This window comes from Nymphaea colorata, chromosome 8 (assembly GCF_008831285.2).
Source record: "Nymphaea colorata isolate Beijing-Zhang1983 chromosome 8, ASM883128v2, whole genome shotgun sequence".
NCBI classification, from domain to species: Eukaryota; Viridiplantae; Streptophyta; class Magnoliopsida; order Nymphaeales; family Nymphaeaceae; genus Nymphaea; species Nymphaea colorata.
The window spans coordinates 6,324,989-6,342,440 of NC_045145.1; positions in this window are offsets into that span (position 1 = coordinate 6,324,989).

The following is a 17,452-nucleotide window of genomic DNA, read 5'->3' on the forward strand; positions in this document are numbered from 1 at the left end:
ACCATGTAATGAAATGGTAGACGAGGTGAGGAAGAAAATTAATAAATGTTTAGAATAATCAAAGGAACAAAAGAACTATAAGAAGCACATTGTCAATGGAATTGGTTCTTTTGAGATAAATGGGGATGAAAATAATGAAATCATATGAAAATGAGGCTGTAAGAGTTCAAAGAGGGAAACTGATTGTGGAAAATGTGTAAAAAAACCAAAATAGAACATTTGATTCTTTTATTTAATCTAAAGCAATAGTTCCATCAAAGAAACAACTTGGCATAAAAACATCAATGGATAGGAAGGCAAGAGATAAATTGTGCTCAACAGTTGTAAGTTTGTTCTATCTTTCAACAATTCCTCTTAATTCCGAAATTCCCCTTACTATATAAGATGCTTGAAATTTGCACGTCCATATGAATGGGGTTGAAGCCACCTTTATCATCTGAAATTTTTGGACAACTATTAAGATAAGAAGTGAAAAAGACTGATAAATATATTAAAGAATATGAGGAATCATCGTTTGAAACTAGTTGCCCTATCATGCTATGGTTGGAAAAATGCTAACCATAGAACATTCATAAATTTCTTGGTTCATTATCCAAAGGGCAAATACTTTCTAAAGTCAGTTGATGTAACTAATATTTTAATGAGCCAAAATAATTTACCCAAATTGTTTAACAAAGTGGTGGAAATGGTAGGTGTTGAAAATGTGGCTGAGGTATGTTATTTTTGTTTTCAATTATTGGTGATTGTGTATTATGTTATGCTTTATGTGTGCAATGTGAATGTGCAATATCTAATAATCATACATATTCTATCATTTTGTACAGATAATTATGGACAATATGCAGCCTATTATTTTGCAGCATTAAAGAAGTTCGAGGAAAAGAGAAAAACTACCTTTGGGACTTTTTGTGAGATCTTATGCTTGAAAATATAAGCAAAATAAAAAATATAGTTAGATGCATGGATAAAGAATAGAGGATTATGAAGTTTATTTATAAATATACTTTCATGTTGAATCTGTCTATGAATCAATTTAGTAATTACAAAGATATTCTACAATCAGTTACTACAAGATTTGCCACTAATTTTATCTCATTCCAAAGTTTGTTAGGACATCGATCCAGTCTTCAAATAATGGTTGTTTCAGATGTATGGTGCACATTGAAGTATTCAACATTTGCTGACATAAAAGAGATGGAAGAAATTCTACTGAATCCTAATTTTTGGTGAGTTGTAGAATCAACTGTCAAGACAATACAACCTCTAGTGGAAGTTTTGAGGATTGTAGATGTAAAAGAAATCCTACAATGGGATATCATTATGAAGCAATGGATAGATCTAAGGAAGCTATAAAGGAAATTCATGACAATGAAGAGAGGAAATACATACCTTATTGGAAAATAATTGATAATTGTTGGATAAATTTACTTCACCTTTTCAAGTTGTTACATATTATCTCAATCCCAAGTACCAATAAGTCCAATTTTTTCTAAGTTATATTGCATCTTTTTATTGTTTCATAATTTCATTATAGTCCAAACTTCACAACTTACATTTTTATAAATTATGTTATTATCCATTTTTCATTCTATTGAAATTGAGAGAATCATCAAAGTTTTTTGGCTCCCAAAGTAACTTTCATCTACTAATGGACAAAGCAGCCTGAGGTTGGGTGTGATTTCATTCAATGCTGAAAGTTGGAGGTAGACATTTCAGCAAGAATCAAGGTATGCAAGTAGGTGACGAGCATCTTAAATTTTTCTAATTACTCAATTGTTATTTCTTAATCACTTTTCAATTAAAATGCATGTATTTGGGCTTTGTGGGTAGCATTAGCTCGAGCTATTTGAAGATGCAAGTGTAGATCTTAGTATTTCAATATCTATTATGACTAGAGAAGAACACAAGCCAGGTAATGAGTGTTCAAATGTGCATGAAATAGTTTATATGTATTTTGTGCTTAAAGTTGACATTTGAACTTTGAATTGTGATGTACCTTTTTCAGCCATGTGGTGGAAGATACATGAAACATGCCATCCTGATCTTCAAGAAATTGCTATTCGTATATTTAATCAAACATATTCTTCATATGTATGCAAATGAAATTGGATAACCAAATTTACACTAAGATAAGGAATAAATTGGCTCAAATGAATTTCAATGACATAGTTTTTGTCCATTACAACATATGCTTGCAAGAAAGACAACTTAAAAAAACATGAATTGGACCAATTTTCTTGGCAACACACATTTGCATACATCCATTGGTGTTCCTTAAGCACTTTGTAGGGATTTGCGGACAACTTTAATGATCTCTCTCTATTGGTTTTGTGGGGGGAATTGAGCTTTTCCACAGTTTTTTTTGTTATCATTTCTTTGAAAACTTTTTTTTTTGCTACTTTTCATATTTTAGGGTTTGTATTCATTGAAACACAAGAAATGTCTTGTGCGAGCACCAGAAAAGAAAGGTAAATTGTGTCCATATATAACATGAATTTCATTGAAATATATTATAAGTGCAGGAACTTCTCTTGGGTTCTCATGCCTCACCTTTTTAGGTAACTCTTTCTTATTATTCTTCTTCCTTAATTTCCTATTTCCCCTAATTTCTTCATGATTTTTATTTTGTTATTTTGTCCATGAAGCATTGCAAAAATGCATATTGGTTCAATGAGGATAAATGGAGGATGGCATAAACATTCATTCATGAGGTAAAAAGCATGCTTTTCTCTCCAATTTTTTCCCTAGGCTATTCCTTGAATTGCTTAGGAATTTTTTTTCTCACATTAAATGTTTGCATTTTTTTGTTTTAACATCAATAGAATGAAATATCCTCCTGCTTATCTCATTTTGGAATTTATTTGCTCGATGAGTAAAAAATCATTTGTGTCACAAAAGTAGCAGCTCTTCTTCTTCATTTCTTCATGTCCAGCTCCTTACCATCTTGAATCTCTGTTTCTTGGAAAAGGTTTCCATTATTGTGAGGAACAAAAAGGGAGACCACAGCCTTTGCACATGTTAAAGTAAGGTCCAATGGTACCATATATTGACCAGGAATAGTGGCCGAAGTTGTAGGTAAGCCTTCAATAATCTATTTCTATTTTTTTGTTTACTTAGAGACATTTGGCAGTTAGCTCTCCTTGGCTTCAGCGAACACCATTATTGAAAGTCCTCTCTTTGTTCACTATATGGTGGTCAATTTTCCCAACTTAACTGATTTTGAACCTTCCATTGTATGTGCTAAACAATATTAAATAGTGATGGAAGATTTTCAAATGGATACCCAAAAAAGATGACCGAAAATTGAAAAATAATTTAATTGAGGAAAGCAAACCAGCTTGTTCATTAATGTTTGATGACATGCTTTAATGAGCATTTGTTTAAACGAGGTAAAACCATAATTGTTAGGTTATTAATATAAATTTCAAAAAAAAAATTATGCAATTTTGAAAAAGTATCTGAACCAGTTGATGTGTTTACTTAATTCTTATCTACATACAACTATTTTCATTTGATACATCAGCATGCTATGGCTGGTAAACCAATTGATGCTGACTTAATTATGGATCTCCTAAGAGGACTCCCACCAGAGTATGGACTTTTTAAAATTTCAGTCACAACTCATGTGGTCCTATGTCTTTGGTTGAAATGTGTGGTGTTCTTATTCAAGAAACTCATATCAAAGATCAAGAGAATATATCGTGGGATGGTGCTCCCAATGGCGAATGTCACTCAATACAATACTGAAAGCAAAGAAGCCTATTTCAGCCAAGGTTCATACAATTTAGGTGGTGAAAACTTCAATCGTAGCCATGGACTTGGAAGAGGTGGCTTTGGTGATGGAGACTACAACAAACCAAGAGTAGTAGTGTGCTAATATTGTGACAAGCCCGGGCTCTCGGCCAAAACCTACTTCAAAATCACTAGGAAAAAAAATTTTGCAAATCAAACAAGCAGCAAGGCGGCTGCTTACTACTCATTTGCAGCTCATGTTGTAAATCAAAACAGCTAGTTTCCATACTCCAAGGAAAGTCATGCATAACAAATAGCTTGGAAAATTTATCCTTACAGGAAACCTATGTAGGATCAGTTTCTATAAAGGTGAGTAAAAGCTCAGGAGTTTCTATCAAAGATATTGGTAAGGCACTCTTTAAGTTCTCCAACTCTTATATTTCTTTACAAAACATTTTATATGGCCTTCAAGACAAAATTGAACTCAAACCAACTAAAAGAAGATTGATTTGAACGTGGAAAATATAAGTCTAGCTCAAGTTTAACTCACTCCATAAGGTTGAGCTCAAATACGGTTTAAACCCCTGAAAATAAGAGAGAGAAAGAGCTCAGAACTGAATTGAACTCAAATTGGGGTGAATGAACTCAAATTGAATTAAGGAAAGATTGATTTGTGCATGACATATATCATCTTAGCTCGATCTTAGCATACTATGTCAGGTTGAGCTAAAATTCAGCTCAAACCCCTAAAAACAAGAGAGAAAAAGAATTCAGAATTGAACTCAAACTGAGATGACTGAAGTCACACCGAATTAAGGGAAGATTGATATATACATGATAAACATAGTCCTACCTCGGTTTTACCTTACTTTATCAGATTGAGCTCAAATTCAGCTCAAACTCCTAAAAACAAGAGAGAGAAAGACCTAATGAAAACCTACAAATTAAAACTTGGGCTGGATAACTCAAGGTAAATAACATAAACCCTCTCCACCTGTTTTGAACTTGGTTCAGCTAAAAGCATAGTTTTAAGTCACATGAGATCTGACTTGAGGTTGGATAATTCTAATGAGCTGACTCTAACCACTCTTGTAGCTATGTATAGTTGAGAAATGACCTAATTACTTAAATTTTAGGAAATTCTCAAAAATTTAGTGATTACTTTCCAAGTGCCATGATGCAGGAGAAAAATGGTCATTTTCACCTTGGGTGGCCTAGGTGTTCTAGGTCTAGGTGCTCAATGCTGAAATGAAATATGACCATTGTTCTTGAAATACTGTTTTTGAGACTCAATGTGAAAATTTCATAGTGAAAAGTAAAATGGTCATTTGGAGTTATGAAAATTTTGGGTGGTACATATATATCTAAACCTATGTTGGTTCAAAAGGATGGACTAATATAAACCTAGTTGTAATTAGGGTTTAGCCTTGTTTTAATGTGGGACAGGTTTGGATTTATAGTAGTGTGTTCAATTCCATGCCTTGACTAAGGCACCGAATAAATTTAATGTGATTTTCGGTCGGTTAAATCTATGGTTTTGATCTCAACATGTATAAACCAAAGATTTTGAAAAGCAGGTTTCATAAACACGTTCAATTTCGAAATTGTGCGGTTCAAGACTATGTTTTTGAAAATATGTGTCCTTGTGAAAGTTAGTTTGGGTAAAGTGCATGCAAGGACTATTGTCAAATGAGTGAGTTTGATAATCCAACCTGATTCTCATATGGACCTAATTCTAAGTGCACATTTTGGAATTGCATGTATGAGGTAAACCAAAAGCAAACTATATGCATGCAGATCAAACGTTATAAAACATTCATTATAATATGCATGATTCTGAAAACCGATGAAACGACTCTAATTTTTAAGGCCAACTCTTTTAAAAAAAAACACACAAAATAATTTCAAATTAAAATGAAAGCATGCAGAAATAACTTTTCAAACCTTTAAGTTATAAAATCATTAGGCATCATCACTAACTATATCTAAACTGGTCAACATTAAATAATAATTTAAATTAAACCATCAAATAGATCATTCACAAGAATAAGGAGTATGAAAGACATTTAAAATTTTTAAATCACACAATTCATGACTTAGATCAGTTTGGCACCATCAGATCATCGCACAATGCAGCAACTTTATTATCACCATCCCTTCTATTCATGATCGCCTAAAAAATAGTAAATAGGGGTGAGAACTTTGAGAAGTTTTCAGTACGACGTCCACCTTCGGCTTATTCCAACATGCATGGTTAGCAATGCAACATTCAATTTAACTTATTACCACATGAAACTAAGTAGTCCAATATATGCATTCAATATCTATATCCACATAGATAAAAGAACAATTAACACTAATCAGTATTGACAACTACAATCGTCATAAATTCATCTATGAATGCCTACAATATTAATTATCTATTGGCATGCTTGCAACCATAATTAAGTTTTTTTGCCTATGACTGCGGACACCATGCGGATGGTGACCCAACCGGCATTCATTTATTCACACAACATTTTTTATTTTACAGTGCCTAAGGGTATAACCAAACAATTAACAACATAAACAACTCAAGTGCTAGTACCAGACTTATAGATCAGTCACTGTCTTCCTTCATTGAACCGACCCTTAAAAAGCAAGTTGGAAGGATGTTTTCCAAATATCGTGGTGGTGAATGGGTGACCTCTAAACAAATGTGTCCAGACAAACACATAGCAGAAACAAAAACCAAAAACCTTGGTGATGAGTATTGGCCATACTCAGCCTCACCTAGGCAGAAGGCAATCTTCACTTCCTTCCTCATATGACAAGAGATCGTGCCACCTTCTTCCTCTAAACAGTTCAAACCATTTAAGGTCAGGCCAGATATGCATTAATCTTTACCAGCATTCATTGTTTAGTTCAAACATTTAAGCATACTTTCAAAGTATATATTGTGTTTACTGCATGTACTCAACGCATAATTAACAACATCATATATAGCATATATGCACTGAAATAAATGGCACAATACACATTTCTAGCCATCCAAACAAAAATTAGTAATATGTTCACAAGCACGTGTTTTGTTCATTAGCACAGAATTCTGGATCCTAAGTATTAATTCAAACAAATTCAAATTTTTGCAAAACACAAGCATATAAGACATATATGTCTCAAGTTAAGCTAGATCCAGATCTAAATCTCTTCATATATAACAATTATGCACCAATGTATATGCTTAATCAAGGCAAATCCTATGACCATCATATGATTAACATGCATAAGCTAGAAAAGTTTCAAACATCTACATGTGCATGGCGCAACAAGTCATATCAATATGTCATGATGCAATAAATACAATGAAAATATATAACATCCATATCCATCCATAAGCATTTATTATCATGTTTTATTATTCTCACAAGTGATTAATTTAACGAACTCATACTGTTGATCTGTATAAGCTAAATTGGGTTTGGGTCTAGATCCGCAATGACATTTAAACATGCATACTTTCAATACAAATAATCCAAATCCAAAATCAGTTTACAACTTCCAATATAGATTTATTTCCAAACAAAATCAGTTCCAAGTCTAATTATATATATATATATATATATAATTTTTTCCTAGCAAACCATATCAAAATCCATTTCCAATAGCTAATACATTGTGGAGAAAAATATACTTTTTATTTAAGTATGTTTTCAACCATTAAAATACGTTTTCAAACATTCAACATCTCAATCTACTTTCAACCACCATTGTATAGAGGTCTTTGCAAAACAAGAACAATGTGTTTTCAAAACAATATAAATCATATCCAATTCATTTGTAACAAAATATCTATTTTTTAGAAATATGTAGATCCAAATCCAAATTCAATTGCAAATTCTCAATCATTGTTTTCAAAGCAAGTTAGATCTAGGACCAGATATGTTTGCAACAATTAATATAGGTCAAATGTAAACATGTTATATCCAAACAATATATTTTTAAAAGAACCAAAATGTCTATTTTGAAAATGGGGTGGATCCAAATCCAAACAAGTTTGGAACAAGAAAAATATACACTTAATACAAATTGCTCTCTTGTCTAAATCTATTTACGACAGTTAAAATATATTTTCAGAATGAGTTGGACTCGTCATCAAGATCCAAATTATTTAAAACAACCATAACATAAATTGTCATGGTAAACAGATCTTGGTCTAGATCTGTCCAAAGTTGTGTTTCAAACCTCACTTGAAATTCTTTATGACATAAAATATGGTAGAATCATTTTCCAAACTTTTGGGCCTTGTTTTGGTATTCACAAAGGAAGTGGTGTTTCGGTTATAGAGAGGCTGTCCAGAAACAGCTTTATGAAGTTTATTAAAACTTAAGAATGGAGCATAATTAAAATTTTAAAGTCTAGACCCTTGTGTTCAAACTTTATAAACACGTAACTTTTTCGAAATTTCAAAACAATGGCTCAAAAACCTCTTTCTGAAAATGAGATTTTTTTGAAAAATGCAGCGCGTCAAAGATGAATTGACTATATGCATTTGTGAAGATTTTGGCAAATTAAAGGGGCTGACTTAAAAACTTTCAACAGCATAAAAACGCCCTTTCCCCGATTTCCTTATTTCTTCTCCAGCTCACCCTCTCTTCTTTCGACTTTATCTTATTCTAGTTTTCTCTAGTCGAGGGTTTCATTTTAGGTGCAGTGGATCCACAGCTGATTCACACGCCATCAGTGGCTTTAACGATGCACCTGTTAGTTAATGTGAACGTGTGAGCAATATGTGGAAGTGGAGATCGTGTAAACATGTGGTGGCTTTTTTTTAGTTTCTTTTCTTTAGCCATAAAAATAGGAATTAGTGGTTATGTGTCCACAAAATGAGGCTGCTTTTGACAAGTGGCATTAGTGGGTAGTTTTTTCTTTTGTTCTTTAAATACTAGTTACATGCCTGTAATCCAAAGTATGAGAAAAAGAAAAATAGTATTGAGTTTCTTTTGTTCAACTTTATCTTAACATGCCTTTCTTTAGTGTTTTTTTGTGTGTGGGAGTTAGAAAGACTTCCTTCAATCTTGGTATCAGAGCGCCAGGTTGCGTGGGCATCTCAAGTATCATGAAGCATTGCAGAAGCAAGGAACTCTAAATTGCGTGCTATTGGTAAGAATTATTTTTTGAAAGCTGGTATGGCTAATTCAAATACTCTCAATTTATCCCAATCCTTAGTGCCTATTTTTAATGGTGAGAACTATGAGTTTTTGAGTATCAAAATGAAAACTTACTTCATTTCACAAGATCTTTGGGAGTTAGTTGAGAATGGTTATGCAGAAACTGAAGTATCAAAGGCAGCAGGAAAGTCAATAGAGAAAATTGATGTTAAGGAATTTCGGAAGAAAGATGCAAAGGCACTCTTAGTATTGCAGCAGGTTGTATCAAAGACTGTCTTCCCAACTATTGCTGGTGCAGAGAAGTCAAGTGAAGTGTGACTATTCCTCAAACAAAAATTTCATGGAAATAAGAAGATTACTACAGTTAAGCTCCAAATCTTAAGGAGAGAGTTTGAAACATTTTGCATGAAAACTGGTGAGTCCATTCAAAATTATTTTTCTAGACTCTCTACTATTGTAAATCAAATGAAGAGTTTCGGTGAAGCCACAACCGAGCAAAAGGTGGTTGAAAAAGTGTTAAGAAGTCTTCCTTTTAAATTTGATCATGTTGTCACTACAATAGAAGAATCCAAAGATTTGTCTATTTATTCTATTGATGAACTAATGGGGTCTCTTTTAGCATATGAGCAACGCATGAACAGGTCAACAGAAAAAGGAATAGAGCAAGTTTTCCAAACAAAGATAGAGTTTTCAAAAGAGAAGAATGGAAGCTATGATCAAAGAAATGAAGGAAGGAGTCAAGGACGAGGAGGCTATAGAGGAGTCACTCGTTGTTATGGTAGAGGACGTGGAAGATTCCATGAAAATTTCTATAAAACCTATGACACAACAGGGAAAGGTAATCAAAATCAGTATTTTAGAGGAAAACAACGTAACTTTTGCAAGAAGTTTGGACATATAGAAGCTAAATGTTTTGAAAAGGCAAAACAACAAGCTAGTTTTGTAGAAGAAAATGAGAATTTATTTCTTACAACTATGGATGCTAACCGTTGCAATAGTGAAGTTTGGTTTGTAGATAGCGGCTGCAGTAATCATATGACGGGTGACAAGAGTTTTTTCAAAGACATTGACGAGACTATAAAGTTGGATGTGTGGCTTGGAGACAATAATACAATAAGTGTGAATGGTAAAGGAACAGTTATCATCAAACCAGAAACAGGTATGGAAAGATTTATTAACGATGTGTATTACGTCCCCGGGTTGGCTCAAAATTTAGTTAGTGTTGGGCAGCTGGTTTAAAAAGGATACACACTTTTATTTGAAAATGATGCGTGTGAAATTAAAAATAAAAGTGGTGTAGTTCTTGCAAAAGTAAATATGGTTCGAAATAAAATGTTTCCTCTTAAGACAAATGCTTTTATGACAAAAATTGATGATTCCAAGCTATGACACGTGAGATATGGGCATCTTCACTCTAATGGGTTGAAACTCTTACATAAAAAAGGTATGGTATATGGACTGCCACTTATTGATTGTCATGATGATGTATGTGAAAGGTGTGTTTATGGTAAACAACATAAATTGCCATTTCAAGTTGGAAATTCATGGAGAGCTAAAGTGCCGCTTCAATTAGTTCATGCTGACATATGCGGTCCAATGAAAACTTCTTCTTTAAATGGTAGCAAGTATTTTTTGCTATTTACTGATGATTACACTAGAATGAGTTGGGTGTATTTTCTCAATCACAAATCTGATGCAATGGATAAATTTAAAGAGTTTAAAGCTTTTGCAGAAAAAGAAAGTGGAAATGTAATAAAGATATTGCGTACAGATAGAGGGGGAGAATTTTTGTCTGACGAAAGTAAGGAAGACCCCACAACAAAATGGTGTGGCGAAAGGAAAAATCAAATAGAGGTGGAAATGGCACGCAGCATGTTAAATGAAAAACAAACATTATATTTGATAAAAAAGCTTGCTGGGATTGGGTTAAGAATGAAACCATGAAACTCCAAGTTGACGGGAAAGAAGTGAATCCAAATCATATTGACGAAGAACCAAAAGAGAAAGATGAAGCCTTGAAGGAGACGATCAATGAAGGTATTGAATCCATTTTTGAAGGAACTCCTCCAAGAAAGGTACGATCCTTAAATGACCTTTATAAGTGTGCATTTGCTTTTGCTGTTATAGAACCTTCAACTTTTGATGAAACATGTGTAGACAAAAATTGGATGAATGATATGGAAGAGAAAATACAAACCATAGAAAAGAATGACACATGGGAGCTCTCTAAGTTGCCGTCGGGGAAGGAACCAATTGGAGTAAAATGGGTCTATAAGGTGAAGTATGATGCTAAAGGTAACGTGAAAAAATATAAAGCAAGGCTGGTTGGTAGAGGTTTTGTGCAAGTATATGGAATTGATTTTACTGAGACATTTTCACCTGTTGCAAGATTTGAGACAGTAAGAATGGTTCTTTCTATTGCTGCTCAATTTAAATGGAAAGTTTTTCAGTTTGATGTCAATTATGCATTCCTAAATGGCTATTTGAATGAAGAAGTGTATGTTGATCAACCACCTGGATTTAAAATTAAAGGAAAAGAAGACAAGGTTTATAAACTTAAAAAGGCATTATACGGGCTTAAACAAGCTCCTCGTGCTTGGTATAGTCGTCTTGATAAATTTCTTCATCAAAATGGCTTTCAAAGAAGTGATAGTGAGTCAACTCTTTATGTCAAAGTGAGTGAAAATCATTTACTTATTGTAAGTGTTTATGTGGATGATATTATCTATACTGGCACTTCTTCTAGTCTTATTGCAGAATTTAAAAATTGTATGATGAGGGAGTTCGAAATGTCTGATTTGGGATTGTTGCATTACTTTCTTGGTCTTCAAGTAGTACAAAGTGATGAAGGAATTTTTATATCGCAAGGAAAATATGCATTGGATACTTTGAAAAAGTTTAAAATGATGAATTGTAATGGTTGTGCAACTCCCATGAACACCAACGAAAAGCTGAATGCAGATGATGGAATGGCAAAAGTAAATGAAAAATATTTCAGAAGCATGGTCGGTGCATTGATGTACTTGACACATACCAGACCTGACATTGTGTTTTCAGTGAGTTTGATATCAAGGTTCATGCAAGATCCTTCAGTGCAACATCTTGGTGCAGCAAAAAGAATTCTTCGTTACATTCAATCTACACTCAACTATGGAATTTTTTATAAACCTGTGACTAACTTTGGTTTAATTGGATATACTGATAGTGATTGGGCAGGTTCTGTTGATGATCGGAAAAGTACAAGTGGTTTTGTATTTGGATTTGGTTCAAGTGTTGTGTCGTGGTGCTCAAAGAAACAAAGTTCAACAGCCTTATCTTCTTCGGAAGCTGAGTATATTGCTGCTACTGCTAATGCATGTCAAGCGATATGGATGAGATGTATTTTAGAAGATCTTCAATTGAAGCAAGAGAATCCAACTCAGTTATACTATGATAACAAATCTACTATTTCCATGGCAAAAAATCCATCATTTCACGGAAGGACTAAACATATAGAGTTACGTTATCACTTTATTAGAGACGGGATTGAGAAAGAAGAAATTGAGTTGAAGCAATGTTTCACAAAAGAGCAAGTTGCAGATGGTTTTACAAAAGCACTACCACCATCAAAGTTTTTCAATTTTCGAGAAGCGATTGGAGTACAAGATTTTTCACATTAAGGGGGAGAAATATTAGTTAATGTGAACGTGTGAGCAATATGTGGAAGTGGAGATCGTGTAAACATGTGGTGGTTTTTTTTTAGTTTCTTTTCTTTAGCCATAAAAATAGGAATTAGTGGTTATGTGTCCACAAAATGAGGCTGCTTTTGGCAAGTGGCATTAGTGGGTAGTTTTTTCTTTTGTTCTTTAAATACTAGTTACATGCCTGTAATCCAAAGTATGAGAAAAAGAAAAATAGTATTGAGTTTCTTTTGTTCAACTTTATCTTAACGTGCCTTTCTTTAGTGTTTTTTTGTGTGTGGGAGTTAGAAAGACTTCCTTCAGCACCTCCACCAGCATGACACAGGAGCCTTATCTTCTTTTGTTACTTATATTGATTAGAATTGCAAAACACTTCAAGAAGATCTCAAGTGTCTTATTGACTACCTTAGATTGGCCATCACTTTGGGGTTGATAAGTTGTGGTAAAACAAAATTTCCAATAATTTAAAGTACTCATTTCAAAATTTACTAAGGAAGTGAAATCCTCTAATATTGTTTGTTGTTTTGGGACCTCATGTAGTTTTTCTATATACTCATTGAAGGTTCAACTATCGAAAGGGTTTAGAAGGTTTGTAGAAAAACAACAAAATGAGCTTATTTTGTTAGATGATCTACCACAACCAAAATCATCTCATTCCTTTTAGAATTGGGTAAGGTCTCAATGAACTCCATTGATATGTCCGTTCAAGTTTTGTCTAGCATAGTTAATGGTTCATGTGTCCAGGATGATGAATACTCTTGCATTTATTTTTTTGGCAAGAAGTGCACTCTCTTACATATATTTGACTCTCTCTTTCATGCCCTTCCAATAGAAGGATTTATTGAGACATTGTAGGGTCTGGTGGACATCTTCATGCTTGGATAGTGGAGTGTTGTGGAAATGGTGGAGAAAATGTGGAATAAGTCTAAATTGGGTAGACAGTCATACTCTAGATTTGTAGTAAACAACCCCCTTCCTAAGTATATATCAAGGACATGCCAAGAGGTCTACAAGAGGCTTGGTTCTAATGTTAGATATTTCTTCATCTAAGGCATGACCTTCCTCTAATTTAGGCCATATGTTTGAATAAGTCCGATATAATGTGGATAGGACGGCTCCTTCTTTTTGGCAACTATCTTGCATTGAGATGGCACTATACCACTCTTTTTTTGGTGTTTCTTGTGTTGGATTTCAAAGTCGTAAGTCATGACCTTGGCTAATCATTTCTGCTGCATGGGAGTGGTGATCCTTTGTCTAGCCAAGTACTTGAGGCAATGATGATAGGTCTGAACTATGAAATGTTCCTAGAATATATGGTTGTCATTTTAACAATGTTGTAACAATAGCTAACACCTTCTTATCTTACTTTGACAATGGTGCTCTAGATGTGAGGGCATTGCTGATGAGGGTGATGGGATGACATACATGGCTTGGTTTAAGAGTACTCCAATGCCGACGTCATTAGCATTTGTTTCAATGATAAACTCTACGGAAATTGGGCAAGGCTAAGACAGGTGCACTCAGCATGTCCTTCTTGAGTTGATTGATGGTTGTGGTAGTCTTTCAAAATTAAAATACTTCTTTTTCAAGATCAGTGTAAGAAGAGTGGCAATGACTTCGCAGTATTGAATACACTACCTATAATACCTAATAAGGCCTACAAAATTCCTCAAGAATGAATGTCTTCGAGAGTGGGACATCATTCCATGGCTTGGAACTTCTTTGGATCAACTTGAACTCCAATGAAAGTGACAAAGTGACCTAGATAGACCATTTTTTCTTGACAAAAAACACATTTGGGTTTCTTCACAAACATGTGGCATTTCTTAAGCATTTTTAAAACAATTTTAATATGGTCCAACTACTCAGATTAAGTTTTGTAACAAATCAGAATATCGTCAAAAAATATAAAAACGAATTTTCATAGGTAAGGACTGAAAATGTCACTCCCTCTGAAATGTTGCATGTGCATTTGTTATCCCAAATGTTATGTCGAGGAACTCGTAGTGGTCATTATGGTTCCAGAATGCAATTTTTTCTACATCATTGCGGGTCATTCTGCTCTAGGGTTAATCTTACCTCAGATCCAACTTTGTGAAATACTATACATCATGCAATTCATGAAGCATATAATCTATAATAGGAATGGGATGCTTATCCTTGAATGTGGAATCATTGAAGATTTGATAACCTATACAAAATTGCCAAGATCTATCTTTTTTTCTAACCAATAAAATTGGACAAGAGAAAGGAGAACTTGGATAGATGATGCCCTTCTCCATCATCTCCTTCACCAGTCCCTCAATTTTATTTTGTTTTGATGTAGACATATCTATTTACTCTTACATTAACAGGTTTTGCCCCCATCATTGAGGATGATGTGGTTATCTTGCGATCAAGGACATAGCAAGCCATTTGGTTCATCAAAAAAGGGTTGAAAATGATCCAAACTTTTTTGCAAATCCTTTGGAACGATGAGTATTTTGTTTGGAAGAAGGGGTCTTGCCTACGGTGGGTGTAAAAACCATGTACCCTTCATTTTTGGCTTGTAAAATTTTCATGGCATTGATAACTTTACGGGTTTGAGCTTTCAAAATAGTTATTTTTCCTTTAATAGAAAAAGTCATGGTCATTTTGTTAAAATCCCAAGTGACTTGTTTCACATTTATAAGCTAGTGCATTCCTAAAAATATTGTGACTCCTTTGATGGACAAAATATAAAAATCCACTTCAAAACTAGCTGTTTAAAGTTAGAGCTTGACATCCACACACATGTAGTTGCAATGACGTTTCGTTCTATTACCAACTATGACCTCAAATAATGAGTGGTTTTTAATGGATATTTTAGAGTCTGTGAAATGTCTTCATTGTTGAAACTGTGTGTGGATCTAGTATAAATGAGAATACTCATCTTCTTATCTCCTACCCACCCTTAATTTTCATAGAATTTGGGGTGTTAGCCTCCTATAATAGTGTGATAGGAGACTTGAGCGGTCTCCTCATCTTTGCATCCTTAGATAGTTGTTTCCTATTCATTGGAGGTTGGTTCCTTAGAAGATGTTTCTTCTTATTCTTCTCATAGCCTTGCACTTGTACTCATTGAACCATTTTTCAGCACAGTTACATATGCATTTTCTTTGCCTCTCTTCCTATTGTTGACAGGTGATGCACTCGATCTTGGGCGCATTGGTTTAGGAGTGTCTCTCCTATAAGGCTTGTTGTTGTTGTTGTTGTGCTTGACAAGGATTGCAGGTGGTAGTTTGGATGAAACCAATGTGTCATGCTTTTTATGTTGAGGTGGTTCCCTATGTGCCCATAACGTCATATTCTTTTCATCAATCACTCATGCAGTTCTTATGCATTCAGGGGCGATTGGGCTTGTGCAGCCAAGAATTCAACCATAATATCATCACCTAATCTTCCAACAAAAGATCCAATCATGGTCTTGGTTGGGGCATCCTTAAAGTCTTCAAATTTGGCTATGTAATCCTTGAGATTTCCCAATGACTTAAGGTTTTTGACCTCTACCTCATAGCTAGTAAAGAATTGGTTGCCCTTGTTGTGCTACCTAAACCAACACATGACTTCTCCTCTAAAGTATAGAGAGGGTATGGATACATAATGTTCTATGGGCATTTGTTAGCACTCAAAATACTAGTTAGCTTTGAAAATCCAATTTGATATGTGCTTGCAATCAAACCTAAGAAAGTCAATCTTTAATTTAGGATATCTAAACTCATCCCAGTAGGCTTTGTTATATGTGAACTCGTACCCAATTATGTGAAAATGGTGTGAGGGTGATGTGGGTGATCATGACCTATGTAATGTGTGAGAATGTGAATGACGAGATGTGTGTTCTCTTATATGACAATCTAGCGTTGCTTGGCAGAGTTGGTCAATCTCCCTTGCTGTTGTTCATGCCTATTCATGGCATATTCAAAGTTGGTATTCATGTTGTTTACTTGTGTGATTATATGATAAATGAACTTTCTAAGGGTGCTCATATTGCCCTACATGGTGTTGATGTTGGCCTTTAGTCCATTCACCTCCTCTTCCATGTTCTCTACATGATCTACATTGCATAGAGCCATGCAACTAGTGCTTTGATACCAGAATTTTTGCATCCTATCCTAAGATTTCCTAGTTGCACTTGTCATCAATCCAATATATTTAGAATGCATCTCATCTGGACAAACCTTAGAGCAAATAGCTCAGGCATAGGAGTGTCCCAACCACTAGTTAATGCTTGCTAGATGTGTGTACAGGGAATGTCCAAACCACTTGAGAGGAGGGAAATATAGAAAGAGGGAAAGAGAGAAACTTGGATCTCGGGACCAACACTGGCAGGACTGTGTTGGGAGTTCCAAGCTTGGTTTTGAGCATAAAGGTAGTCCCCAGGGATAAATCCTTGACCAACAGAAAGAAATTAGGTGATTGGTCAGGTGTGGCATCGACGGGAGCCTACCACAGAAGTCATCATGGTGCTTCCAAGTAGCCAGACAGGGCCTGTTTGTATCTTGGCTCTAGCTAGGTGTTGATCAACACGATTGATTTGGCTTGGTTGAGGCGGCTAGGCAGTGATCAGTCATAGATGGGCACTAGTCGGGTTCCATGCTAATCTGGACCAAGGCCTTAGCCTAGTAGTAGGGGGTCTGTAACTTGAATGCAAGAGGTCGACATCAGATGGCTATAGTCGTGGTCGTAGGTCATCGACAACTTTGGTGACAACAAAAAGGGACCCTAAGAGGTTGTTTGGTTGAAGTGACACATTGTTCCACGGACGTTGTCACCAAACACTTGACAACACAACTGTAAGGACAAAGTGTTCATTTGTCCATCGAGAACAAAAAAATGTGTCCTTACTTGAAATGCCCCCATGGAACGCAAGGC